General features: G+C 35.4%; 1 long non-coding RNA gene across 1 annotated transcript; it reads right to left on the reverse strand.

Annotated features, from left to right (window-relative positions):
- Positions 1-1,159: 1,159 nt before the first annotated feature.
- Positions 1,160-21,180, reverse strand: LOC110346840 (uncharacterized). Its single transcript, XR_002391098.2, has 3 exons — positions 11,649-21,180; positions 5,241-5,332; positions 1,160-3,393 (listed from the first exon to the last, which is right to left on the reverse strand). It is a non-coding gene; the product is annotated as an uncharacterized LOC110346840 (long non-coding RNA).
- Positions 21,181-26,417: the final 5,237 nt, after the last annotated feature.

The following is a 26,417-nucleotide window of genomic DNA, read 5'->3' on the forward strand; positions in this document are numbered from 1 at the left end:
AAAACTGCATTTGAATTATTAAAATATTAAATACAGGCATGAGAGATATAAAAAAAGATGCAGATCAAACTTCTACCTATGAAAACAATTTCTTATATGCAGAAAAAACATGGAGCTGGTTAAAAGAAGATAAGACTGCAAAAGAAAAGGTTAGTAAATTTCATGACATAACAAGAGAAGCTATCTAGTAGGAAACAGAAAGCTGGAAAGAATTTTAAATACTAAATAGAATTATTCTATCAGGATCAGAGAACTGAACATTCAGAGTACATAAAACAAGACAGGTAAGTTGAAATAAAGAAAGAGGTCAAAATACTTTGCCTCAGAGAGTCCAATTCCACAGCATCAAGTCCTAGGTGGGCTGTTAAAACAGAAAACTTCAATAAATTTGGGTGTTTCATTTTTAAGAAATACAGAGAATAGCTCTTATTTTTTGTACTTCATTATTTATTTAGATGTTCAAGTCCTCCCACTAGGCTTTTACAGGCTGGTAAACATTGACAAATTATGTCTTCAACAGAACTACAACCATACTTTCTCATACAGAATAAATAAAGTACATTGTTGAACTAACATTAATATGCATTCCCTTTTTATCAATTACAACATAGAACAAATATTGTTCCACAGATAAAAGGGCATATATATATATATATATATATATATATATAATTTAAAAGCTCAAATATTAACACAAATTCACAAATTTTACAAGAGTTTGGAAACAGAAAAGAATTACATTTCAAACAAAAATAATAGTTGATAAATAACATCCCATATGTATAAAATGACAAAAATTGTAAAAATTTCATGACTGAGAATTAGATTAGGCATAAAAATCATCCTTTTAAAAATACTTAATAGCTTAAACAATATGTTTCATGTATTATGTACCAGGTAAATGTGTATTTACTAATCCTCTGATTCTTTTATTCATTTCCTTCCTGTTAAATCATTCTCCAAAGTACAAACATTAAATGAGTTGTAAGACATTTTTCTGAACAATGAAAGACATGTACTTCTATAAAATGCATGTTTTCAAAATGGAAGTTTTCAATAACAACATAAAATAAGATTTCTGTAAAGCTATTAAATGCTCATCATAATATTTGGTGAAAATCCAACAAAAATCAAATGCAACCAAATGCAAATAGGATGCACAATGAACAAATATGGAATATTTAAATATAAACTAAGCAGGGAATAAATGTATAGAAGTTACTTCCTGTATTTAAAATGCCTGAAGTGATAAATCACATAATGACTAGTGTTCATAATGCTTGGAATTTTAGTTCTGTGTGATACTAAAATATGCAAGTATTAAACGGATATTTTGGCACCTGATATCTGAAGTTCTTATACTTTGATAGGATCCTGTCACAGAAATATATTAGAACATTCAATTCTGTATGATTTCAGGAAATTCCAGTTGGAACAAATGATAAGCTTTATGGAAGTATAAGTGCTATACATAAAAGATTGTACATGTTCAGTGTATACAATTTGATATTGGACATAAACATATGCCTGCGATAGTATCACCACCATCAATGTAATGAACATATTCATCATCTCCACAAATTTTCTTGTGGCTCTCTCATTCTCTGTGTGTGTGTGTTTGTGTGTGTGTGTGTGTGTGTGTGAGTGTGTAGAATACTTAATATGAGATGTAGCCTCCTGACTGATTTTTAAGTGCTCAAAAACATATTATTAACTTTAGGTGCTCTGTTTCAGAGCAGATCTCTAAAACTGACCTCATACACCCGAAGCCTTATACCTGTTGGACAGTTCCTTTTGTCTTCCACCCCTGTGCCCTTGTACTTGCCTTTCTAGTCAATGCTTCCATGAGTTTTATTATATTAGATATCTCAAATATGTGTAATCATATATTGTGTCTCACTGAGAATAATTCACTTAGCACAATGTTATCCAGGTTATCCCTGTTATTGCACATGGTAGAATTTCCTTCTTTATAAGCCTAGATATTTTATTGTATGAATAAACTATCATTTCCTATCCTTTCATCTATTCATGGGCATTTGGGTAGTTCTTATTTCTCAACTACTGTGAATAATGCTACAGTGAACACAGGAATACAGATATCACTTTAAGATCCTAATTTCAATTTCTTTGGGTTATATAACCAGAAGTAGAATTGCTGGATCATATGGTAGATCCATTTTTAATTGTTATAAGGAATTTCTGCACCATGGTGCTGTAACAGATGCACCATTATACATTCCTACTAACAGTGTGGCAAGGGTTCCAATTTTTCCACATGTTTGGCAACTCTAGTCCTTTTGTTTCTTCTTCTTCTTCTTCTTCTTCTTCTTCTTCTTCTTCTTCTTCTTCTTCTTCTTCTTCTTCTTCTTCTTCTTCTTCTTCTTCTTCTTCTTCTTCTTCTTTTTGGTACAGGGGATTGAACTTGGGACCTTGAGCTTACAAGGCAGGTGGTGCAACCACTGAGCTAAATCCCCAGCCCCTTTTGTTTTTGATAATAGCCGTCCTGACAGGTGATATTCCAGTGTGGTTTTGATTTGCTTTTCTTTCATGATTAGTGATGTTGAGCAATATTTTCATATACCTGTTGGCAATTTGCATCTATTCTTTGGAGAAATGTCTACTTAAGGTCTTTGTTCATTTTAATCGAGTTGAGTGTTTTGCTATTGAGTCGCAAAAGTTTCTCATGTAAGCCTCATTAGTCATAAATATTAACCCTCATTCAATATGTTATTTTCAAACATTTTCTTCTATTTTGTAAGTTGCATTTTCATTCCTTTGCTTGATTGCTATACAGAAATTTTCTGTCTTCTTTTTTCTTTTTATTTTATTTTTTGGTTTTATGTCTGCAAACTTGTCTGTCTGTGCTTTTAGTGTCATATCCAAGGAGTTATTGTTACAACCAATGTCAAGAAGTTTTTAGACACAAAACTGTAAGACTCGTGGAAAAACAAATGAGATAAGTACATTTTCAATACAAGAATATTTTGTTAAGTATCAAAATATGCTATTTCAAATCCATTTGTGATGATTACAATTATGCAAAGTATGTGACCTGGTAAAAATATTTTTCAAGACTCCTATGGAAGCTTATTAGACTCATCCACCAAGCCACTATGACATCTGATATGAGTGAAAAGTTAGGTTATGTCTCAAATTCCACTGCCAAGGTAAATAGCTTTAAAAATCTCAGTCTAATTCAATTACAAGTTATTTCTCTGGCCACTGGAGTCTTTGAAATGTAGTCACATTTTAGGATACTACTCCGAATACAAAATTGCTTGCTGTTAGAGGTACTGTACCACTTTTTTCTTATGAATTCCACTGCATATTCATACTTCATCTCATCTTCATTCCATACTATGACAACAAATGCTGAAGTTCTGCCAACACCTGTAACAAACAGCAGCACAAAACCAAATTCTTCATAAAACTAAACTTTTAGGCCAGGTGTAGTGGGGTACCCCTGTAATCCCAGCATGTGGGAGGCTGAGGCAGTAGGATCACTATGAGTTTGAGGCCAGCCTGGGGTACATAGTGGGTTCAAGGCCAGCCTGAATGACAAGGCAAGACCTTGTCTCAAAAAAAGAAACTTAATTTTTTACAAATCTTAACTAGTCATCAACAATTTGACTGAATGGTAGTGCATCATCTTCAAAAGGTTATAAAATTTGCTTTTCCACAAGGTTATAATACTTGCTTCTCTGTAGACTGTGTATTCTTCCTGTTGTAGTAACTTCATACTTAAATTCTCTCTGAATTTTTTTAATCTCACACTGGTCAGACTGGACTACCACAGGGGTAGAGCCATTTATTCAATCCATGCTAATTTAATTAAAATACATCTAATCAAATTATGGAAGAATTATAAGAGTTGAATACATGAATGATGCAAATAAACTTCACTCTAAATTCTCAGTGCTGAGTTTGTCAAGTTCAGAGTAACAAGTAATGAAGTGAACCCCCTAACAAGAAGCAGTAGTCTTGTACTCTGGGAGGCTAACGTAAGATTTTCACAAGTTTGAGCCCAGCGTGGGCAACTTAGTGAGACCCTGTTTCTACATAAAACCATAAAAAATGCATAGGGATGTAGTCCACTGTAAAGGCTCTAGGTTCAATCTTGAGCATGAGAGAGAGAGAGAGAAAGAGAGAGAGAGTGAGAGAAGCAAACCTTCCACTCAATTAACACTTAACTGATAGAAAAGACACTGGAGTTAACCCCATCAAAGTCAGAATTCTTGTAATATGTTCTAGAAATTTCAATTCAGCACTCAGTGTCCAGGTTAGTCAATTTGGTGATGGATTTTTGGTGGAATAGTGACAAATTTCACTGGCTTATTTGTGTATGTGATGCCTGAAAATGCTGTGCCTGGTAGTTATGTCCATTGCCTTTCAGACACCCCATGAATGCAACCAAGAACAGCACAGAATGGGGAATGTTCACCCATGGGTGACCACATAGCTGGTCAACAGGCAGCAGCAGTGCAGCTGGGGATGGGGCACCAGGCTCTACTGTGCAGTGAGCAGCTCCAAAGACTGTGTGGCCTCATCCTGGCCCACAGCAGAGGGATCCATAAAATGCATATCAAAGTTCAAAGTTTAGTTTTTATCCCAAGAAGTAATATCTGAGAAATGAAGAAATTCACAACCATGTTATGAAAATCTGGTGTGAATTAAACCAACTTAACCAGGAAACATCTAATGGATGGAAATGAATGTCTATGTGTTTGAAAGGAGAAGTATAAGGATGTACATAGGGTGGGTCAGTGTGACCATTAGTGTCTTTTGGGCTTAGTATAATGTCTATGTTTTCAGGGGTAGACCAGATCTTCTAACTGAAAACTATAATAATTTCCTTTTATTTTAGAATAAAATCTTGACATTTTACTGTGTCGTATGTGGTCTGGCTACTGCCTCTTTTCCCATCCCAACCTACACACATTCTTCCATTTACCTCAAGCTGCAGGGATTTAAATTCCTTGGTATAACTCTTAGGTGCATAATTTTCTACTTTTGTCCCTTTGTTATGAAGGGCTCCTAAGAGTTAGAGCTTGGCTTCTCACTCAGGTCTGAATGCTTTCCAACGTATCTTAGCTGTCTTCCTTAAGGGAATATGATTACAATGTATGACTGGTTTTAGAGGCCATCCTAAAAAGGATGTAACTACTTCTTTATATCTCCAGTACAAAGAAAAGGGGTGAGACTCTTCCTTACATTATGGAAACATCTTCCCCACTTACCAACTCCTGGGAGAGACTGTCAGCCTTGTGTCACTGGCCTTTCCATTCATGGCTTATTGTGTTCCTGCTGATGACTTCTGCTCCAAAGGTTGCTGTCAGCAAAGCAGAGGGCTCTAGTCAATGGAAACTTTATTTTTAGAAAGCTGTATTCTCTTCATATGAAAAATAGTACCCCACAGTTATCCTCCAAAAGCTTCTTGGGTAAATTTACACAGATATACATTTAAAAAAATTTTTGCAGTCTGACTAGGACATTTTGCCATGGTTCTATAATTCCAGGGATTAAAGATAAATAAAATGCCTTATATGATATTTTGAGCTCTGTGAATAAAAACTTCTATATATAATAATGGCAGGGAATAACGAAAATGTGCAATTTAAAAATAAAACGACCTATCAAGCAGGAAAACAATTTCCCTGACTGACTTTTCAGTTAGGCTGTTAAGGGACAACTGAACTTTCATGTAAAAAGAGCCATGATCTGCATGGGTGGTTTCCCTCACTTTTCCAAGTGTCTTCCACACACATTGTGTCCCTTCCTCCAGTTTAATTAAGAAAGGAAGTGAGAAAAGCATGCATTTTCTCTGTATGTCAGTGCAATAGAGTTCCCTAAGCCAACAAGAATACCGTAAGTTTCAAGTACTCTCTCTTCGTTAGCAAGTCTATTTTATTCTTTCTCTTCAATTTTCTTCTTCAACATCAACTGTCAATTTTATCATCATTGACTTGATCTGTTTCATCATCTTTAAAACAACATTTAGATTCACTGCTGAAACTGAAGGGCCTCCTCTTCACTTTGACTGCACTTCAAACATCCTATTTGCTCAATGGCAGACAACTGAGGGCTGAAGGATTCCAGAAACCCACCACCTTCCCATGAATTCATACTAAGCTCACAATGTCATACCCTACTTTTGTTGACCTTGCCACCTCTTCCCAATTACTATGACTTCTCACTGCTGCCACAAACACCTCCAAGACACATGCAGCACTCTGTCTTCACAGACCCTGCCAAGATAGTACCATCGGGGATGCTCTTCTTGATGCTTCCCATTTCTCCCTCACAGAAAGGAACTGACCTCATGCATTATGCTACCATTTCAGAATGGACCACACACACTTTAGAAAGCATGACTGCTGCACATATGAGACTCCACCTGTTCACACCCTCTTCTCAGGAGAATGTGGCTGCAACACAACACCTCCAGAGCTGAATCTCTTTTTGTCTCTGTTCTTTTCTGAGAACCCTTAACATCTGTCCCTATGGAATTGTTTGAAGCTACTAATTTTGGGGGATTCCAATTTTCAGTTTATAGAGATAAATTGCAGACACTTTATTGTTAATCTTGATTCATCAGTCTTTTTGTAACCTTAACTTTCTCCTTTGCAGAAGAATAGAATACACAAAAACACATTTCTGTAAGCCTATTTCTCACTTTCTCGGATTTCAGTTCCAATGTACTTGAAATTCAGGACACTCCTATTGGGATTCTATTTGGAAATATTTTAAAATATTTTCCATCACAAACTTCTAATTTACTCTCTGAGACTTACAAACCTGGGTGTCACATATTACCATCTTCAAATGAGGAAATCAGAAAGAAATGGATAAAATATTTACATGAAATATGTATAGTAAAATATATCCTATGTCTTGCATATATGTACAAAGATGCAAACCAGGTTTACAATATTATCTTGAAACAAAATAGAAGGGAAGTCCAAAGTTTCTAGTAAGAAATGTGTGAAAAATGAAATATAATTGGACAACTAATATTTCTAATTTAAGGTCTGAACAACATAATTGATATTCTCATGCTTAGACTATTATTACTTTAATTTTAGGAGGCAAAAATAAAGAAATGATGGTTTTATTCTTGCCCATTCTGGTTGTTTATTTCCATGTAATAAGTCCCTCTTAGACTTAGTGATTTTAAATGTCAACAACTACATTATGTATCATAGTTTTAGGGGCTAGAAATTTGGAACAGACAAGAGTTGGCAATTCTGGTCAGACAATGACAGTGTTGGAGCTGGAACAGCAGAAGGTTGGAATATATACTGGTTGTCCATCTGTGAGTGTGTTTGTGTGTGTGTGTGTGTGTGTGTATGTGGTGTTTCCATGTCATCAAGTAGTTCCAGAACTTTTCCAGTTTCTTGGTTCATGTAAGTTAACTGTGTTTCCTCAGAGTCCAGACAACTTCAGGAGAGTGGACTGTGTATAAATGGCAGCTCAGGGCTCCCAGATGAAAGTCTAGTAAGTGGGACAAAAGCCTCTCCACATAGCCTCAGCAGCCGCATTGAGTCCATGTTGACAAGGATGCTACGAAGACCCTACTCTCTCAAAGCAGGGAGGATCAAGTAAGTTGTGGCTGTTTTGAAAACTCCACATTCCACACTCTTGCCAAAAATTATTTGCATTATTTTAGCATTCAAAATATAACCACTCCCTCCTAACAGTCCAGAAGTTAGATTTCATCACAGAATCCAGCTCAGAGTTGAAGTTCTAGATCATTCTATAGATGTGCACAAAGTTTCCTGGGTTAGTTTCCTTGGATACATCTCTTCAGATATGAATCCTCTCTATTTAATGATATAAAAACTAAAATTAAACAGTTTGCCTCTTCACATTAAGCTCTTCCACAAAGTATGCATATTTCAAAATGTCTTGTACATAATAAACATATTTGATTTTTGTCAATTAAAATAATTTTAGGGTGAAAGTTTTCAGCTTTTGTCCATTTAGTACGATGTTGGCTGTTGGTTTGCTGTACATGGCTTTTATCAGATTGAGACAAAGACCTTGAAACTATACTCGTAGGTGAAATAAATCAGACACACATGTAAATATTGTATTGTCTCTCTGGTGTAGGAAACTGAAAGTGTAAATAGGGACCAAAATGTATAATGGGCAATGTGAAATAAGAAAAAATTGTTCCAAAGTAAAGGGGAAAAAAAGGAAAAAGAAAAAATGAGAAAAGAAAAAAATGGAAACAGGGCTTCTGTAAATAAGGAGAGGAAGAAGGGTTGAAGGGAGGGGAGGAGAATGGGAATAAAAGGAATCAAGATACATCATGTACAGGTACCAATTCCCTATGATGAAAGGGATCATTACATATATTGAAATTGTACCAATAAAATTAAAATTAAAAATAATTTTAAAACGCATTAGGGTAAATGCTATAGGCAAGACAAATCAAAAGGAGAGGAAATGGGGCATAGGAAGGTTTCGAGAGCAAGGCATTTCTGAAACCCAGCTAGACACCTTTCTAGTGCCTTGCTTAGAACCAATACTGCTCCCAAGGACTGATTCTCTGTAGGTCTTGCTTTCATATCATGGGATCTTGGTTCCAACACCCAAATCATCAAATGATCAATTGAATCATTTTTTCATATCCTTTCCTGCCTGTAGACGTTTGAGGATCTGAGTACATGTTTTGCATCTTTTATTGTCTTGTCCACACTGGTACAATTTTATATTTTAAAAATGACATGGACTTTTTGTATCCCGATCTACACTTTATTCCATTATTCAGAGACAAACTACTAACGCCTTTTGTAATAAAATCTTCTCTACCTTGAGGTCCCAGTCAGGCTTCTGTGGGAAAACACTCATAAGATTCTTGAAAAGTCAGACTTTTTGGAGATGGGAAGAGGTTTGGGGATGGGGCCAGGGAGACAGGAGGGAAGGGAGGAGAAGGGAAAGTAAATAAGATTCAGATTTGAGGTATATATGCACCAACTCACCAAGATGAATATGATTATTATGTATCATAAAAGTATGCTGATAAAAAAGATTCTTACAGATACTATTATTTAATAGAGAAAGTTTGTATTAATATTTAATAGTGAAGGTAGGCTCTTAAAATCTTCAAAGGGCTTCTTTGATGTTTGAAAGGGTCAATGTGACATCAAATTTGATATTTCTGAGGTTTTTACAAGAACTCTTCATAGGCCCATCCCAGATTTGGTGTCTTCTCTGAGCCATTTTAGGGCAAAGTATTAAGTATTGGGCTACTGTTGAGTATTTTATAACTTCATTTTTATAATCTAGAAAGTCTAAGAATGAGATATAATTTATTTTATAACTCAGAAGTCCCTGGGTCCTTTATTTTTCCTTCAAATTTTGCTTGTAAATTGAATAATTCCTTTTGTAGTTCATCTGTACCTCATCATACATGGTTAAAGGAAAAAACATATGTCCAATATTTCCTCAGCCAGAGCCACCTGTTTATGAGGTACATTTTCCATTTCCAATATTTCCACAAATAATATTAAACATTCCGCCACCACATTTAATCAATTTCCTTTTCTTCAGCTTCAAATGGTATTTGTCCCTATTTTCTCTCAGCGTTCTCTAACCATCTCGTTGAGGCCCCATTCGGCTTCCGTTAACAGTCTCCTTCTGTCCATCCTTCTGCCCACCACACGGGCCCAAACCCAACCCAGCTGATTTAGGTCTGTGTCACAGATAACACTTCATATCTAGATACGACATTGTATCCTGGCTATCTGATGATACACGAAAATTAACTCAACTCTTAATACAGCAATCATGTTGTTATGTCCACAATTTGTGTGGCTCAGAAACCCCAGGACATGGTAGTTTAGGTTGGTATCTTGCATGCAGTTTCACTTGGACAGTAGCTAGAATACTGTCAGCCTGTGGGCCTTTCTCTTCATGGAGCAATTGGGCTTCTCTGTAGTCTTTCTGCATGGGACAGGCAGAAATTCCTCAAAGAATGGCAGCCGGGAAGGGGAAAAAGAAAAATTATGAGAAAAGGAAAAAATGGAAACAAAGTCCTTGTAAAAAGTGAAAGGTGGAAGGGGTGAAGGGAGGACAGGGAATGGGGAAAAAATAAGAACCAAGATACATCTTGTACAGGTACAAGCACCAATTGAGAAATGCAAATGCATTGTTTACCTAAAATGTACCAATTAAAGAATTTAAGGGGGGAAAAAAAGAAAAGAACGGCAGCCTCAGAGCCCTGCTGCAGGTGTTTCAGTGAGCAAGTGAATGACTTCATGTCCTTTTATGACCTACCCAGCCTCAGATATCTCCTAGAATTATATTAAGTCCTCTCAAATCGAATGGTTAAGAATACAGGCACTGCCCCTCACTGAACTTGGGCTTATGCTTTAAAATTTCCTCAATAACTTTAGCTTACTTTAATCATACTTTCTTAATAAGGTCTTAAGTTTCTCAATTATGAGACTTCCTACAGAGATGGTTTTAGGAATTCAATTCTCACCTTGAGTGAAAGAACTACAGTATCAATTTAATAGCTTTATCGTGGATTTCCAAGTATCAGCTCATGTGCCATTAGTGTATTTTAACCATCTTCCTTTGGCCTCCTTGCTGTTTTGAAACAGTATAGCCTAGACCTGAATGATCCTACTTCTCTATACATGAAGTTTTTTCTCTGCTCTGCTCAATTAGTTCTGGTTTCTGACCATTATCTATTAAAAAACAAGCCATTTAAAATAAATTACACTAAGTGATATGGCTTTTGAATAAGCAACTCTGACCCTGGGCTTTGAAGAGCTCTTCCATTACACAATTAACCTCTTTGTCCCCATAAAGGACCTCAATTTAAAGACATTTCATTCTGTCATTCACCACAAATATCTCATTGGAGTTATGTGTTGATTATAACAAGTGAAAGAGGAAATTATGCCTGCTTAATATTAACAGACTATAATTCTAATCCCAATGGTTTCTTTTTGTATTTCTGCCTAAGGAAGTACACAAAATCAACATGCATCTACACCTTTATAACAACAGTAAGTCATGGAGAAAAAATCTTTATTTTATGCTCTAATCATTGATATTGTAAAGGCTGTCCACTCTTTAATTAAAAACAAACCAAAAATGTTAAGTAGCTGAAGTACAGCTTAGTCCTTAGGAAGAGTCTTTACTTGACATGCACTGCATAAAACACATACATTACAACTTAATTTCAATATCCATCATCCATCAGGAACATCTGTGCTGTCACAGCAGGAGAGTGGTGAACAAATTTAAAATGAAGATTCTTGCCTTGACTTTCACTCTCTTAATGAGCACACACTTTAATTTCCAGCTGACAACCTAATGTGATTGGTCAGGAGCAGATCTGTCAATATATTTAATGGGTGACTAAAGTCTACCATGACTCTTTCTCTTCCACTCTTTAAAATACAAAAATTCCAGTTAAAATCAGAAGAACTGAGATTTTGAAAGACCTGTATTATTCAAAAGATAACAGAGTCTAAAATACACTTAGCTCCTACTCATCAAATTATTTTGCTCACACAACTCACAGCATTTTATACTTTAGACCCCAATCACAATATTTTATATTATCAGACAGTATATATTATAATTATGTAAGCAATGAATTAATTGCTATTACTAGCTTCTCTTACCTTCTTTATCCTATTTGTTGACTAGAGCCTCAGTTGTTGCTAGTTCTTACTCAAAGTGGAGATCAGCAAAGCACACAGCTACATTAAAACACATCTAAAAAGAAATAAAGTTTCTGGAAAATGAGAGGAGAATCAATCAGGCAGGTGCTTTCTTTCTTCTTCCAAAATGTAAGAAGGCACCGTAGGTTCAGCCCATAATCTCATTCATTAATTCATTCGATAAAAATTATTTAGCAAAAATCCCGTGACAGCCAGAGTGGCCCTTGTACACATATATTCATCCTGGTTTTTAATAAGTACAAAGATCTCAAGTCTTCATTACAGGACAAGTCAGGAGTCACACAACATTACCATCTTGATTACTTCCCAGAAAGTTCTGAAAGAAAAACTCAAGAAAAATTATTTTGTTTTTAATGTCAGAAGTCAAAACACAAATGCAGTTAGATTATAGAAGAAACTTTGATTTAAAAAGAATAAACTTTCAGTTTAAAAATCTTTTGCATTTCTCCATACTGCCATAGGTTAATATTATATTCCTTTTTTCTTTATTTTTTCCTAAAATATTTTTCATTTTTTTCTAAAAATTTTTAATATTATTTACATGTGTCAAAAAATTACTCAGAGAACTTGTTTAAAAGTCTTCAAAACAACTTTAGTCTTCTAGAGTTTCAATTAAAATGATAATTACATTTATTCCTAAAGCCAACCTCACTAATGATACACTAGCTATGTGTAAAAATTCATACACATGTGCCCATTCATATACACACAAATAATGTCTTCATTTGTATGTTTCATTCTTCAAAACTTTGCATATGAGATTTGTTTATTGACCACCACAAAGAAATGGGGAGGAATATAAAATATGTATCCTTATTTTGGAAATGGAGCCATACTTAAATTTATCCAGTTAGAAGGTATTCAAATGAGAGTTATACCATAGAATGAGAACTGCTATGAGCGAATGAATAATTTTTGATGGGGCTTAGATGTTATGCAACTTTGAGAGCCATTGTAGCAGTTTATACAAGCTGTTGGTTCTGTATCTATTGTTGAGCCTGTTCAGTCAGCCAGATTGGCAATTAGCAAGAAAATCTGGATGTGGATAAGACCCAGGACAAACTAGAATCCAGTTTGCAAGGATGGGTCAAACTACAAAGGGCAATTGGAAGCTATGAGACAATTTGGAACTTTCCAGCCTTGCCTACAGAGGGAGCAAAATACAGAAGACAGACAAGAAAAACTGCAATCCACGTGAGATGTGATGACTTTCTATAGTGATGATATAAACAATACCTTTGTTTAACAAGTAGTAAGAAAATTGTAATTTGGCTTATGCAGAAGGTATATTTCAATAGAAAATTGACCCTTACTGTGACCTTCCCTACCATTCATTATTTATGCTACTGCTTCAATCAACTACTCTTTTCAGGCAGTTCTTAGTATGTAAATATAATCTTGAACATAGCCAGACAGACTATATTAATCATCAAATGGCTATCATTTGCTTTGCTTCAGTGAAAGTAATTATATCCCCACGTTGAGCCACCGGACCTCTGACCTATGAAAAGCCAGTGCTTGGCTGGGAAACAGTGTACTATTAAATGTGCAGGGACTTTGGTCCCTTACATTTATGATTTGTTGAGCACATAACCGAGACAGTCAATAAAAATTGACATCTTTAGAAAATAATGCATTACACAATTTTCTATTTTTTTTATTTCCAAGATACATACCACTTCTCCTAGTTTCTTCCCACTTCACAATTAATTGGGAACTGAGGCTCAGGAAGCATAGCCAAGCCTAAAGGTTGCACATCGTATTGCTCCTTGGCTGTAGCAGAGAACGGAGGAACTACAAAAGACTACATATCATGGGGAATAAAGGAAATCTGTGTCGGGAAATTTTACATGAATCAAGCAGGATAGATAAAAAGCAAAAAATTCAGGCTTGCGGAAATAAGGAAAACCCAGAAGGAGGGATTACAACAGATGGAGAAATAGGGATAAAAGTAGAGATGAAAGACATGCCCCAAAACCTGTCAGGCAGATTTCATTTTGAGGTGTGCACAAGTAGCGTCTTTTTGCTGTGAACTTCTGAAACAGCCTTGTGGGCTCATGTGGAGAGAGCTGGACTACCACCAAACACAAACTGTGGCAATTATTATACAAAACCTCTGATTTAAAGGACAGAGAAATTGAGAGTCAAATCTCAGAGACTGAAAAATAAGGACCAAAGCTTTGTAGCTCCCTCTAGTGCACAGTTAGACTTCCAAGCCTTTTCACCGGGACCACAGGAAGTCGGTCCTTCCCTGCTGCTGTGGGACGGAGACCATTTTAACCCACCAGGACCAGTAGTTTGGTCCTTCTCTACCGCTGCAGTGCTGAGGTCATTCTAAAATTTAAAAAGGACTCGATCAATGCAGAAATGTAATATCTGCAGTTCCTTTTCCACCATGACTGGTACTACTTAATAAGTCTTTTTTTAGTCAACTAGAATACCTCATGTTTGCTGTAGAAGAGCAGAACAGCCATGATGTGAATACGTGAGGACTAGCACCAGAGCTTCCCCATGGGGGGTAGTATTGCTTTTAGAATGACCCAGTGTGGTGGAGCACGCCTGTAATCCCAGCACTCTGGAGGCTATAGCGGGAGAATTACTGTGAGTTCCAGGCTAGCCTGGGCTACATAGTGAGCTCAAAGACAACCTGAATTACTAGCAAGACCCTGTCTCAAAACAACAACAAAAGCTAATAAAGAATGCTTCTATTTTTTAAGTGCTAACCTAAGATTTTCTTTTCATTCAGCCTTTTTATTTCTTTTTCTGGGAAAAAAATGGTAGGTATAAAAAAATCACATTGTGTTAGAGCCTCGTAGAGAATCTTATGAGATCTTAGAGAAACAATGGAAAATTTCTCTATAGGAAAGAAAAAGTTAAATTCACACTGAAGCCACTCAAACATGTCCTGAGGATTCTCATCTTATTCATTCGCCAGTAGAACTCAGACAGGGCTGAGTTGGCAGGTAGACTGAACAGGGTTCACCGGCAAAGAGGTGGAAAAGTGAAGAGAAAGTATCCCGTGAGAAGAAGGATAAACTGACGCAGATTGACAGGCTCAGGGTGATAGTTTTCACTTGTATTTTCCCTGTTCTCTCCAGTCTTTTGCCTACTCTCTAAGGAAAGAGAAAGGAATAATTAAAAATTGAAAAGGCTGTTTCAATAAATTTTATGATGGTTTAGGACACTTCTTTCACCATGTGACATGGAAGGGTTTGTGAGAATAACATCTTTGTCACAGACCTTCTGAGGATGTGACTTCGTGTATCCTTTCAGCATTTCCATGACAGTGCCAAGCAGAAGGTGGTACCTACCAGAACCATGACAAAATCTAGGAGCAGACTTCTGTTTGTGCATACCTGAAGAATTCTCCCTGGAGATAAACCAAATGCTTCATTTTGAAAAGTGAGAACTACATAGTTTCAAAGTGCCTGGACATCTTGCATCAGAAACTATGAGCAAGTAACAATTTGAGTCATTACTGTATGTGTGACTCTATCCAGACAGATGAGGTTGGAGATATATTTTTCCTAATGCAACAAATGACTACAAACCAGGTGGCTTAAAACAACAGGAATGTTCTGGAGATTAGAAGTCCAAATCAAAGTATTGGTGGAATTGGAGGGGAAATATGATCAAGGCCTCTCCCCAGGTCCTGGTCATTACCAGCCAGCCGTGGTGTTTGCTGGGTTGTGAACACATCCTTGCAATCTCTGTCCCAATGTCAGGTAGCATTCACCTCTCTGCGTAAATTTCTGTGTTGTCTTCTCTTACTAAAAGGACACCAGCTACTGCTTTAGGGCCTACCCTAATATAGTGCAATCTCAACGTAACTAATTAGTCTCTAAAAATCTTACTCCCAAATAAGGCTGTGTTCTGAGGTTCTGGTGACATGAATTTTGAGTAGAAACTCATCAACCCACTATGGATTTTTCTTATAATTACTCTGAAAATGTCTCTCTTTCTCTTGTACCCACCATCCCTCCCTTTTTAAAAAACAAAAAAGCAACACAACTGCTGTCTTATTTTCAAGTTCAGAGTCAGAGGGAATCTGGACTCAGTCATCTGTGTATTATGGACAATGACAAATCTTCAACTCTGTCGGAATGTTTAGACATTTGAAAGTTGTATCTCAAGCAGCAACTCTGAGTCCTCCAAGGGAATAAATGTGCACTTCAAGTCACAGTGGAAACAAAAATTAGCAAAATCTATCATCATATTTTCATCTATCAAATACATTTACTGTAGGAAATTCTACTTTTTATTATTCTAAATGACATTTGTCTCGATCTCCATAAAGAAGTCCAGGATGTCTGTTATGCAGAATCCTATTCTTATGGTTAATTTTGGATGATTCTTGATAAGTCAGTGTATTAAAAGACAAAGAATAAAGGTTATATTAGACTTCAGAAGAAGGGTCCAGGGAAGCTGCCAACATCAGTGGTTTGAAAGAACAATGACTAGAGAAAGTCAGTCAAGACAAATTAAAAGATAGAAAGAGAACATGAAATTCTAAAACACCTGCTTAGTTTTCCAATCCAATATGAGGATAAAAGGAGAACTCTATATACTAAAAATTAATACATCAGATCCTTTAAATCATCTTGTACTCCATCTTTGAAGGAAAGGACAAGAGGCCAAAGTCCTCTTTCCTAGTATTTCCATGTGTACTATGAATAATCCCCTGAACATCATCTCCTTGAGCTACTTTGCGTTAGCCATGATTATGCCTTGTACTGTTTTCTATCAATTTCTTTCCTTATTATTGATCAGAAACTAAAATTGCCTAGCTTTGTTACTGGACCAAAGAAGATGTTTCTAGTTTTGAACAAGGATGCCGTTAAATATTTTATTTGCTAGCGTAGCCTCATAAATCCACTAGTTAATGTAAAAAACTATGAGAAAAGGGGGAAAGTCTTAAATAAATAATGGCTGATGAGGTCAGTTAGCGTTTCATCAATATACATTTTCTGCCCTAATAAACGAAATTCTCTAAGGCCAAAAAAATGTGTTTTATCTATATTCGGAGTTAGCTTTTGGTATTGACATAGAATAGCACTCATTGAGTGCTTTTTAAATTAAGTTGAAAATCATATTTAGACCATATACTATTTTTACAAACAGAGGGTCTTATTTTCGCCCCAAAGAGAAAGATTGGACTATTTTCCTTACCTCTTCAGGGAACAATGGTGGAACATAACACCCAAGGACACCCAGGTCCCTTCATCCGGAGGCTTCTTTGGCAGTGAGCCACTCTGTGCCTAGACCAACTTACAAGCATCTTATTTCAGGTGGGCAAACTCTTTGGGCAGGAACTTGCACTCCATTCTACAAAGTTAAAGAGAGCCCTTAGAGTAAACATAGGTTTTATTCTTCATTCTAATTCTACATGGAGCTTTGAAGGCACTGTAAGCATAATTTATGTTATTTTATTTCTACTGTGCTTTTTCACCACTGCCATTGCCATAATTATTATACATTTAAGTGTATTGTAGCTTGAAAAAATCTATGTGCAATCATTTGAAGAATTACTATCAGTTGACTATTGTATCCCTAGTTTAAATACCGATTGATAGGAATAAGGATTCATATACTGCACAGGAAGAAAAACTATGCTGATAATTTCCTCTCTTATCAACTTACATGCCTGAAACCTAGAATTCAGCACTTACCTCATTTTCTGTCATTCAAAACAAATGAATAAGAGGAGGAAGAAATCCTGTAAACAACATTCTCCTATTACTGACAAGACTAATTTTGCTTTTGTTCATGCTGAAAACCAGTATCACTAGAGGGAGAAGTGGATGCTCCTGGCAGGTGAAGGGAATATCAGTTTTAATGTCATGTCTGGTTTTCATGTCTTTCTCTCTCTGCTTCCAGCACCACAGGAGGCAGAGTATTAGGGCTGGATCATAATCTTGACCTGAGATCCACTCCTCGAATTTAGAGCCTTTTGAAGAACTTTGCTCTGCCATGAGTTTATTTCAATGTTTAAAAATAATACATATATAAGAATCTTCCAGAATTTACAATATTTCTGAAGCTCCTGGAGACAATATCATTTTAAGCCCAGAGCATGAAGTACACTGCTACTAAAAGCTTATATTCAAATAAACTTCTTGTATTACAAAACTGACTCTCCCAAAAGCAAAATAATAATAACAACTACACCTACAGTCTAATTTCTTGTTACTCCTGATCTACCAGAGGACTGTGGTTAGACATGTTAACTCTAATGTAACAATTATAAGAAATTAGAACTATTTCCATTATAATTATTGGCAGTGTTATGGTGTTGACAGGGTTATAATAGTTCAGTTAAGCTCATTCTTATAAAAACTGAATACTTCATAAGAACACAGAATTGACTAGAACTGCCACTGTTAATGGGAATATGATGGAAAGTATATAGCATCTAATGCAGTATTATTACCATTAGTGAGCTCCATTTCTATGGAAGGACAAATAAATACAAAACAAAAGAAACAAGAAAACTACAGGGAAAACCCGTAATTTTCTTGAACTTCCTAATTGCTTGTTGAAATGGTAAAATATACTAGTAGCTTATTTAGAGAGTACAATTGTTCTCCTTGTACTATGACCTCATAGTTTTGTTTTTTTTTATTTGAACCTGAGGGGAATGTGCAAAACCAGAAAGGCTCAAGGCAATGTCAGGAAATAGATTATCCTTAAAATTATGTGCCATGGCCTTCAGAGTGTGACAAAATCTGCTGGATTGTAGGCCAAGGAGAAATCACTGTACTGATTATCACAACAAATATCTATTAATTTGAAAAGATTCTTAAAAGATGCTAAAGAATCCCATGACTAAAGTGCCTTTGGGGAGGTCACCTGACCCATCTCAAAGCATGAGGTATCAACATAGCTGTACATGTAACCTGTTTGGACAATAAAATATTCCAAAAATAATCCTGAGTTTTCAAAGAAATGTTCAAAATCTTTTTCATCTGGAAAATTATTGCACCTAATCAAGAATCTGTAGGCCTAAGTGAAATTTCTTTTGCTTTTGCATTGTTATTCAGTGTAATGAAGATATAACTCTGACAAGGACTATAGCAAGATCTGGCTATTCTACCTCCTGATGAAAATGAATGTATGAGTCCATTTGAAAGCAGCTCTGGAGAAAATAGCTCCTGAGTCCAGAGCTCTCCACTCTTATTCATCCACCCACCATCCACGTCTACTCAATTTTCCTGCTCCAGCCTTTGATCAAAATGACCACATGAGGTCATCTAGTTAATGACAGAAGGTCCATTTTTACTCAAACCTGAGAGATAAATACTTGTCTCTCTTACTATTTACCCTTTTAGTATATTCACATTTTTTTTTCTGGATAATTTCTTGAAGGAAGGAGAGTAATTGATACTCTTTCCATTAACAAGAATAAAAGCATATTCTTTTGTCCTAAACTTTCCTTACAAGTTTAAACTAACTTCTGATCCATTGTCCTACATTTCAAATTTCTATTTCAGAATTTATTCACCGTTCTTTTCCTTTTGAAGTAAAATTTACATACTTTGAAGTGCACACATCTTAATGTACAAATCTAGGCATTTTGAAAAATGGTATAACTCATAATGTGTAACTCATATCCTTTTAAAAATTAGAACACTTTCATCATCTCAGAAAATCTCTCATGTGCTTTCCATATAATTTTTCCCTGCCAAAGCAGCAATTACCTTTTTTTAAGTGTTGGATCATAGATTAGCTTTGCCTTTTGTCATTTTAATGGAATAACACAGTACATATAATCTTAATGCCTGATTTCTTATTCTTCACATAATGCCTCTGAGATTTTTGCACATTGTTACATGTACTTTTTATGTTATTAAGAGGTGCTCCATCCTTTCATTGCTCAAAAAGGTGTCGAAATTTAAATTTTGGTTCAGCATTTCTTAGCATTCTTCTATAGTTTTTCCTTTCAGTATTTTGCCTAAGAAATGTTGACTGATCCTAGGTACAAAGATATCCTCAATTTCTCTTCCAGAAGCAGTATATTAGCTTTTATTTTAGGTTCACAGCCTCTTTAACAATTTTTATATATTTAAACATAAACAATTGAGATTTATGCTAGTTTTGGTTTTCCTATATCTATTCACCCATTTAAAAGGCACTTGTGGAAAATGATTGAATTTTCATTAAATTGCTTTATTGAGTTGTTCCAAAGGATTTATCAAAAATCGGTTGGTACAACTGAAATATCCTGGACATGACAAGAAGAAAAGAAGTCTGGAAGGTGAAAATAAGAGAGTGGACAGCCTGGCGATATATCCATTGATGAACAGTTAGGCAGATCCCATAGCTCGCACATTATACACAATAGTAAAATAAACAAAGAAGTACAGAACTCTTTTTGACAGACTGGGTTAATTTCTTTTGAATATACATGCACAGTAATGGGATTTCTGGATCACAGAGCAGGGCTTTTTTGTTGTTTTGGTATTGTTTGCTTGATTTTTTGTTTTTTGAGTAAGCTTTGTACAATTTTCTAGAATGGCTCAACTAATTTGCACTTCCACTAACAGTATGGCAATGGGTCTCTTTTCTCTATATCCTTGCCAACAATTACTGTCTTCTTTCAGAGTGCATCAACTATAACAGATAAGAAGATATATCTCATTGGGGTTTTAATTTGAATTTCCCTGATGATTGCTGAAATTGAGAAGCTTTTTCATATACCTGTTAGGCATTTGTATGTTTTCTTTTAATAAATTTCTATTCAGGTCTTTTACCCATATGTTTGATATAGTGATTTGTTAAATCTTTAATATAGTGATTTGTTAAATTGTTTGAGTTCCTTGCATATTTCAAATATTAACTGCTGATCAGTTGTATTGTTTGCATATCTTTTTGACCATTCATAGATTATTTCTTCACTCTTACACTTGTTTTCTTTTGTATGCATAAAATTTTTAGTTTTATCTAATCTCATTTGTTTTTCGTTTTGTTGTCTTTGCTATGGTTGTGAAGATTTTCACCTATTTTGTCTTCTATTTCTTCTAGAAGTTTCATAGTTTTCTGTCTTACATTTAAATCTTTAATCCGTATTCAGTTGATAAAGGCATAATTTCATTCTTTTGAATGTGAATATCCAGTTTTCTCAATACCAGTTTTTTGGAAGACAGTACTTTCCCCATTGTATGTTCTTGCCAATTTAGTTAAAAATTACTTGCTTGTAATATGATCACTCTGTTCTGTTTCATTTAAGTTTATGCATCTAATTTTAAATCAGTACCATACTACTTTGGATATTGTAGGTTTTTAGTGTATTTTCAAGTCAGGTGGTGTGATGTCTCCAGCTTTTTCATTTCGCTCAGTATTACTTTGGCTTTGGGAGATTTTTATGGTTCCACATTAATTTTTGTTTTTTTCCTTTCTGTGAAGAATATTATTACTATTTTGACAGGGATTGTATTGAATCTTTAGATCACTTTAGGTAGTATGGACATTTTAGCAATATTAGTTTGTCTAATACTTCAATAGTCATTTATTTGTTTATTAAATTTATTTCATTAATATTTTAATTTTGTATATAAATCTTTCATCTTCTTGGTTAAATTTATTCCTAAGTATTATATTAGTTATTATAAATGAAGTTGTTTCATTGAATCCTTTTATGTGTAATTTCCTGTCAGTGTACAGAAACATGACTAATTTTTGTGTGTTGATTGTATATTCTGCAACTTTTCTGAATTTACTTATTAGTTCTAATAGTTTTGGGGTATAATGTTTAGAGTTTTCTAAGTATACTATCACGTTTTCTGCAAACAGAGACAATTTCATATCCAATTAGAGTCCTTTAACTTCTTACTCTGACTCAAACCTCCAGTACTACATTGAATATAATTGGTGAAAATAGGCATTTTTATCTATTCTGGATCTTGTAGGAGAAATTCTCAAATTTCTTTCTTGTGTATGATATTAGTTGTGGATTGATCATCTATATGGCCTTCATTCTGGAGAGGTACATTTCATCTATGCCTAACTCTTGAGAGTTTTTAATCATAAAAGGATATTGGATTTTGTTAAATGTTTTTTTCTGCAACTATTGAAGTAATCATATAGCCTTTGTTGTTCATTTTGTTAATATGATGTGTCACATTTATTGATTTATGTATTGATATATGTACCATTTGTGCATCACTGGGATGAATCATGGGAAAGAGTTTTTATAATGTGCTGCTAAATTTGTTATCTCTTCCAGTTGAATTGTTCCCTTTACTAATATATAGTGACCAGCCTTGTCTCTCCTAACTAGTTTTAGCTTGAAGTTTTGTTTTGTCTGTCCATTTGTTTGACAGGTAATAAAACTACTACCACTGTTTGTTTTCAGACCTCTGCTGCATGGAATATTGTTTTCCAGTCTACAGAATGGTTTTTAGTTTATAGTCTTCTTTGATTAGATGAGTCTTCTGAATTCAGCAGACCGTTCATTGGATTCTGCTTTTTGATCCAGTCTGCCATGGATATTGAGGTCATTTATATTAAGAATTATTACTAAAAAATATTGATTTATTTCCATCATTGTGGGATTTTTATTCACTTTAAAAATTTTTCCTTAGTTTAACTACTCACCTTGCCTGATATATTCATTTCACCTAACTTGTTTGACTTTGCTGTCTTTATTGTTTCTGGTTAGAATATTCTTGAATATTTTATGGAGTGCTGGTTTGGTGTTTATGAATCAGTTAAGGTCTCTTTGCCACCTGAAGACCTATTTCTGTATCAATTTAAAAAATTGGCTTCACAGAATATATTGGTTTGGGTTGAAATTTGTTTTCTTTTAGAGTGTGAAACATTTAGATCTCTCCTGATCTTTAATGTTTGTGTTGAAAAGTCTGCTAAAATCCTAATGGGTTTATTTTTATATCTGATTTTTCACTTTTTTCTGACAGCTTTTAAAATTCTTTGTGAATCTGAGATTTTGAATATTACATCTGACATTTGACATCTGAGATTTTGAATATGTTTGTCATGGGGCACTTTTTTTTTTTTTTTTTTTTTTTTTTGCTACCAGTGATTGAACTCAGAACCTTGTGCTTTTGAGGCAGGTGGCAGAACCACTGAGCTAAATCCCTCGCTCTGTCATGGGGCACTTATTTCATTGTAGTTATTTGGCATCCTGTAATACTTTCTGAATTCTTTCCTCATACTTGAAAAGTTTTCTGTTATAATTTCGGTATATAGTTTTTTTGTCATGTGTTCGGTCTAATTTCTCTCTAACTCTAAGTAGTCTTATGTTGGTTTTCTTAGCTACTTCTATTAGCTATATGATTTTTTTTCTTATTCTCTTATTGTTTTTAAGGCTTCTCTGTGTATATCACTGTGTACTACCATATTGTCCTCAATTTCCAAAACCCTACGTGTGTTCTGAAGCCCACAGTGGTCATTTCTATTGTGGGTGAATTCTATAGAATTCTCTCACTGGGATTTCAATTTGAAACATTTTTGTGGAGTCTGTGTTTTGGTTAATTTGTCATTCATGTTTTAAATTGTTTTGGTGAGCTCTTCCAATTTTTTGTCTCTCCCATAACCATATTGGTCATTTTGCATGCTAGCTCACTATATTTTGGGTTATGTCACCTTTGAACTCACTGAATTTTTTAATTCCTCTTTAATCATTTCATACAGCTTAGCAGTCTGATATTTGCTTTTTTCTCCTTTGGTTTCTCTGGGTCTGCTTTTTGAGAAAGTGGGTAGTCTTTGGGGGTATTCTGTTGCCTTGGTGTCTCTCTCTCTCTCTCTCTCTCTCTCTCTGTCTCCACTTTGAGGGTTGAGGTCAAATAGAATGAAGAGAGTTGGTATGAACATCTCTTCAGTTAGGTGCTGTTTTCCAATAGAATGTTCTTGGCTTTATTTGTCAAGAGGTATTGTTTACTATGCCAACTATATGTTTACTATAATTGGGTTGGACTCTGTCACTGAGTGGTAAGGAGAGAATTTTTACTGCTTATAACAGAATCAAAAATTCTGACCCTACATCAATCATACACATTAAAACTTGCCTTTATGCTTTCACCCTTTATCAGTACCTCTTATGGTATATATGATCCTGTTATTATCAGTTAGTCTGTGATGTGGAGGGAGAAGGGAAAGGAAGATGAGGAGGAAGGGAAAGGGGCAATCCAGTAGGAGAAGGAGAGGAGATAGGAGTAATTATATATATATATATATATATATATATATATACATATTCCGTCTGTTGCAGGTATTTTATAGTTAGAGTAAAGGGTTAGTGTTGAAGGATTTCAAGAAACCATTTGTGAGTACAGGGTGAGGGATGCAGAGAGAGAGGGAGGTATAGTTAAGCTGTGAGGTTGTTACAGTCTGTTGATATATTTGTGTTTAATCTTGCTTGAATTCTTTAAGTAAAATTCTGTTAAGGGTTACCCCAACACAAGCATGCACAGTATCACTCAAGTTAAAACACTCTTCTATTCTTATTCTCATTTGGACACATACAGGCACCTTCTATACACATATACATCACAGGGAAGGTGGAGAAGAGGCAAGGGGACAGGTAAAATAAGGAAGAGCCAAGAGCACAGAATAGGGAGAAAACATGATTAAAAAGAGAAAAGAAAGGAAAAGAGAAGCTGTGCAAGAAGAATAAAGGGAAACAACTTGAATAAAAAATTATAAAGGAGAAAAATCTATAAAAAATATTGAGACAGAAACAATTAAAGAAAAAGAAAAAAAGATTTTAAAAAAGGGAGAGAACCCAGAACAGACAAACTAGCTAGAAAACATAAACAACTGCCATGTGGCAGGAGGCGGTGAGGTTGCCTTCTTTGTTCCCTTTTTATTCTATCCAGGATGCAAGCCTATTGATTGGTGTCACCCACACCAGGTTGGGGCTTCCCTCTTCAGTAAGCCCATCACCCAAACCCAACACTATGCTAAATCAATAAGTGGACTGATCAAATATCACACACTCATGATTCAATCACTCCCAAAAGCCCCACCTATATGCATGAGGCTTTGAGGGGACATCTAGACACAAACCATAACAAAAAAAGAAGCACTCACCCTGGACCAACCATTCAGTCTCTCTTCCTCCCCCACGTCTCCAGGAATCTGATCCATGAGTGCCTGCCTGTGGGCTTGGTACCATCCCAGTTCACATTGTTGAGCCTCTCTGCCTGGAGCAGGAGCTTCCCTTGCTGGTGGTGGGCAGTGGGTAGGATGCCACAGGAATGTGTGTTCCTCAGCATTTGGGAGGTGAATGGGAGGTGAGGAAGAGCCCATTTCCCTTTTTTCAGATTGCTCCTGGCTTCACTGGGGCCCCAGTTACAGTTCTCCCCCATACTTCCAGATGGAAGGAGGGTATGCAAGGAGGCTGTCCTTGAAGTCTGGCTCCTGCAGGCTGTTAGAGCTGCTCCCCAAATGGTGAGCTCCCCCCGAAATGGTGAGCTCCCCAGTAAGGGGTACAGGGGGGAGGTGTGGCCCAACAGTGGCTCTGCTACCCTTTTCAATAACCCAGATATTTAGTTTAATCTAGATGGATCATCTTTCAGTTTGATTTTCCACTTCAGTTTGATTTCCATTTTCCTTTCCCTTTTCTATTTCAGAGCAGCCCTATTTTTCATTAACTCTTCCCTGAGTACTTCTAACACCCTCTTTCTTCAATCAGCCATCTTGGAATTCTTCTGTGGCCTCTTCTTAATAGACAGTTTTTTGCTTAAAGTCTTATTTTTTCTGAATAAGTGTATCAATTCCTGCTGTCTTTTTGTTTCCATTTGCATGGACTATATTTTTCCATCCTTTCACTCTCAGTGTACCTGTGTCCTTACGGGTAAAGTGATTCTCTTGTAGGCAGTGTATGTTTGAGTTAGTTGGGTTTATTTTATAATTTTCCAATCCATTCAGCACTCAATATCTTTTGATTGGAGAGTTTGCATTCATGATATTGTTGACAGGCAAATACTTATGACACTCTGTTGATTGTTTCTAAATCTCTTGTTGCTTTCTTCCTCAATTGCCAACTTCTTTGTATTTCAGAGATTTTCTCTAGGCATATGTTTTGATTTTTGTTGTTTTGTGCATATATTATGGGTTTTAACTTTGTGGTTACTATGAAACTTATATAAAACATAGTCATAATAGGTTATTTAATGCTGACAATGGTTTTACTTTGATTTCAGAAAGTCAACAAAACATAAACCTCTCCAGTACACTTTTCTCCATTGCATTACCATATTTTGAATTTAGAATATTACAATTTACATCTTCTTATATTGCATATCTTTTAACAAGTTATTGTAGTGACAGTATTATGTTCACAATTTTTTTGCCTCCATGCTAAAGACATACATAAATGATTTACATTCTTCACATAGATTATTCCTTGCATTGAGATATCTGCCCTGATATACTACTGTCAGACAAGTATTTTCCAATTTATTCTGTAGAAAATAGCCTCTCCTCCATCCATGTAATCATCTGTACCTTAATTCTATTACTTTTGCTGCCTAGTATGACTATTGCCTTCTTTTATAGTACACATTCACTTGTTTATTATGTATATACCCCTCTGGATTTTGGGCTCATGCAGTTGAGTATTTTGTCTTTTTTTCCACCTTTAGAGCCATATCATTAGAATGATGTCTGGAATATATGAGATACTCAACAGATATTTATTGGGAGGATGAATAAATATCGGACAAATGATCTATGGTTAATATAATAAAT

This window comes from Heterocephalus glaber, unplaced genomic scaffold, assembly GCF_053883595.1.
Source record: "Heterocephalus glaber isolate CG9 unplaced genomic scaffold, H.glaber_assembly_v1.0 deba00001608, whole genome shotgun sequence".
NCBI lineage: Eukaryota > Metazoa > Chordata > Mammalia > Rodentia > Bathyergidae > Heterocephalus > Heterocephalus glaber.